Source organism: Pinus tabuliformis, chromosome 2_2 (genome assembly GCF_031772625.1).
Source record: "Pinus tabuliformis cultivar Carrire ecotype Pingquan chromosome 2_2, CPIR1, whole genome shotgun sequence".
NCBI classification, from domain to species: Eukaryota; Viridiplantae; Streptophyta; class Pinopsida; order Pinales; family Pinaceae; genus Pinus; species Pinus tabuliformis.
In genome coordinates this window covers 274,980,512-274,984,497 of record NC_142300.1, presented here as the reverse complement: position 1 = coordinate 274,984,497, position 3,986 = coordinate 274,980,512, and the positions used below count along the sequence as shown (strand labels likewise).

The 3,986-nt window shown below is 38.4% G+C and overlaps 1 pseudogene across 1 annotated transcript; it reads right to left on the bottom strand.

Moving 5' to 3' along the window:
- Positions 1-225: 225 nt before the first annotated feature.
- Positions 226-2,150, bottom strand: LOC149192364 (ran-binding protein 1 homolog c pseudogene; annotated as a pseudogene). The gene is made up of 3 exons (XR_016254993.1): positions 1,804-2,150; positions 529-680; positions 226-368 (listed from the first exon to the last, which is right to left on the bottom strand). The product of XR_016254993.1 is annotated as a ran-binding protein 1 homolog c pseudogene (transcript).
- Between the last annotated feature and the right edge of the window lie 1,836 nt (positions 2,151-3,986).

The window sequence follows — 3,986 nt, the reverse complement described above, 5'->3', positions numbered from 1 at the left end:
AGATAATTAAAGCCACCCTAAACTCAAGTCTTAACTATGCTGATAGGGTGTTTGGGGAGGGGGATCCCTTCCCAACCCACTATAATCTGCACAAAAGCACCCTAAGAACATATGCAAAATCAACCCTTCAATGAAATGATCCAAGAATATAGGTACTCAAACATTGATTTTATCAAAGAAAAATACAAGACAGAAAGAAAAGATCATAACAAGGATTAGAAGAGTCTAAGAACAGTGCTCACTGTCTACAGAGCCAAGATGAATGCAGAAGAGTTCTTCCTTCAGTTCCCCATCTGAGAAATCAGTTGCATGCCAGACCCAAGTTTTATCACTACCTGCGTGCTCCTGAAGTGACATTGGGGAATGAACTGCAAGGCAAAAAAAAAAAAAAAACAATATAATCCAGCTAATAAGGATCAACACAAATTCTCGGCGCATAAAGCCTCTTAAAACTTGGACGTAAGATAAGCTATTACAATCTCAGGGGGGAAATTACACAAAAAAAAACAAACAAACAAATTTACATACTTAAATGGTTTGCACATATTTTCAATGTCTTGGATTGCCTCATGACCAGCCGAACCTTTGTAGTATCCTTGTGCTTAAGAAACTTTACTGTTCCTACACCACGCTCCTTCCATTGATTCCCATCCTTGTCAAACCTGTACAGCTTCGCCTTCCTGCAGGGTCAAACATATAAAAAAGAATGGGAATATTAATAAACAATGAAACTGCATTAGGATCATTTTAAGAGCCCATGGCATCCATTAGAAGTAACGTCCGCAATATCCCACCATATCAAATGCATTCAAAGATAAATTACCAACGACCTATTAAAAACACAAGAGATATTCCTTAACATTACCGAAAAGGATCCCACAAAAAAGCTCAATAATAACATCAAACATGTAAGAATACAAATCATCAACTATTTAATAACAAAATAATGCTCATCCCATACATCCCCATAAAGTATAGAAATGATCAACAGCCTGTTCAAAACATCATAGAAAGTCAACGAAAACAGTTGACAGAAGACCAAAACAGACATATGCCTGAATCATACCACCTCAAAACATAAAAAGACAAATCACCCTAATGCCAATAACCAAAAGACAGATTATCAAATAGGCCCAATTCAGTATTCAATGGCTAATCCCAAAACCAAAAAATACGAAACCCCGTATGCTTAACAATAACAAATGACCATCACACCCCCCACTAAACCAGAATAACAGAGAAACCATCATAGATTCTTCAAAGACATTGAAAAAAGGATGGCCTATAGTTCAACAAAATATAAAAAGACTCGTCAAAATACAAAACCCACAATGATAACAAATAAACCATCAAATGCATCCCCGAAAAAATCTTCATCGGCAGCCTATCAACATAGGAAAAAAATTATTACAGACCATAATGAGATCAAAAAATGCTGATCAAAATATCAATGGGACATCAAAACAATAAGAAACTCACAAAATACACAGAAAAGCAAAACCCTAATTACCCGATAAAACAAACCATAGCCCGCTAAATGCATCCACCATAGAGTTTCTTCAGCACCCCGTTGAAATGACAAATCCGATCATCATCAACAGGCGAACAAAACATCGAGAACCCGATAAAAACAGATCTTACTAAAAAGGAGAAAAATTAGAAGTAAATAACTGCCCAAATGCATCTTCCTTATAGTCAAGGTCCCATTTATGTGCACAGGAAAAGGGCCACCGAAGAGGCCATGAAAACAACTTTCAACTGAGAAAACAAAATCATGAAATAGCCATGGATTAAGAAATTTACATGTCGAGAAGGACATCCTCCTCTTCTTCGCCCGTGGTGACAGTAACCTCCTCAAGCTTAACAATGGGTGCAACCTGAGCTCCAGTGTCCTCTTCCTTTCCGGCATCATCCTCGTTCTCTCTCGAATCGTCATCTACTGCCTGTGTAAGAACAGGATCCTCCTGAGTTCCAGCCATCCCAATACCAGATAGTGCACAGAGGGAGGGCTCGAATGAAATCGATGGATCCAAAATATGCTAGAAACTCGCCCAATATCAGACACGAATGCGAAACCCCGAGGATTTTGGACAAAGGATTTAACTGTGCAAAAATGCTTCGAAGGCAAAGGGCAAAGAGGTCGACGGAGAGAAAACTCTCTATATAAGGGTTTTTGAGGTCGATGGAGAGAAAACACTCTATATAAGGGTTTTGAAGAGGGAAGGCCGGTAGCTGTTAAAGATTGAGAGTAAAAGTAGCATCGTTAAAGATAATATAATAAATTATTACAGGGATGGTTGGGGGGTTTCAAAGGGAGAGAAGGCCATGGAATAACCCCTAAATCATCTCCAACATGAGAGGCCTACTTCATTCATGTTTTCATGTTGGGACCAGAGGTTGTTGTGCGTTTTTTGTTTTCGCAATTTTGAACTCTTTCCTGGGTGATATATTATTGTGTTTATTGTAATAATAATGGGATGGGGTTGAGGGGTTTGTAAATGAGATAAATATGGAAAAGTAATTAGAAATATTGGTTTTAAATTATTATAATAAGTATTGTTGTGGTTGATCCATGATAAGTTGTAGGGTAGTTAGTTTGTATGGGGTTTAGTTGTTACGAGGTCTTAAGTTCAAATGTCATGGGGAGGGGTTGAGAATGGAAGTCATTTTGGGGGCATCAAAACTATTCTAAGGGGCATCTTCCACTGAGCTTTACACAATCCTCGATGTTGAGGATGAAAATAATATGAATATGCCAAGCCAAGAAAAAAGATAAGAGGTAAGCGATCATAGGGCGAGGATAGGGGAAGGCACGCTTGAGGGCCGTCCGGGCGAGGGTGGGGTACGGGTAGGGAGAGGGGGGAAAGGACAGGGGAATAAGAGAAAGGAGAAAAGAAAAAAGAATAAGAGAGAGGAAATAAGGGAAAGGAGAAAGCAATCGACATTAAATTCAACAACTAAAAAGAGGCTCTTTGAGCCATGGCTAGCTCTCAGAGAATTTCATTCTCTTCGAGCTCTATACATATTATACTCGTCTAGACATATGATACTCGCATCTCTACGTTTCACTTCTTTACTCTCTTCTCTACCGAGATAAAGATATAGATCTAGTATAACTTAGCCATTCCAATAGCCAATAGTCTTTAGTCCTATTTAGTACCCTTCTAATATTCCCCTTGGCATAGTAGGTAGATATTGATTCCTTGTCCATGCATGAAGTTCCATAGCAAGAGATTAGACCCACTTCACCATTGACCTTAGCATATGGAAGGATATGGTTTCCATTAGCGATGTCTCGCTTTTATGGATCTTTTTATCCATTTGCGTAGGCTTATCTCATAAAAGCTCACCTTTCTCTCCCATGAGGATTTTCCTCATAGAAGATTGCCTTTCTCTCCCGCACAACTTTTATGTTTTTCTCAATGGATATTTATCTCCAATCCATCCAACTTATCTAGAATTAAATCGAGAAGCTTTACCATGAAAGGATTATCCTTTCCCATTCACCAATGTGATTTGGCAAGAATCTCATCTCTTGGTGTCTCGCTTTTCCAAGTGATTAATTTATTAATAATGTATTTACTTTTTATATTACACATCATACCTAACTTTTCTAAGCTTAGGTTTGCAAAGTTTGACACACAAGGGAGGGGTGTTACATTTTGGATCCCTCTCTTTCCTTAAGATCCCTCCAACTGCAGCTAGAGTTCTTAGATGACTGTAAGGAGGAAGCCCCTATTGGAAAGGGACATACAGTTTGAAGGTGTCTATCTTGTTGGTAATTCCTATATCGAAAAGTTGTATTTTCATAGTCCAGGGGTTGGGAATACACAATTCCCATCCACTTGAGCTCAATTTTATCTCGCAAAACTTCATTGGGATCTACCTAAACACATATGCAAACATAGGTGAAAATGCCTTTCAAAAGTCTTTCCCTGTCTACTTTGACGAATCTTCCAATAAAATTGCCCACTTTTTCTAAGATA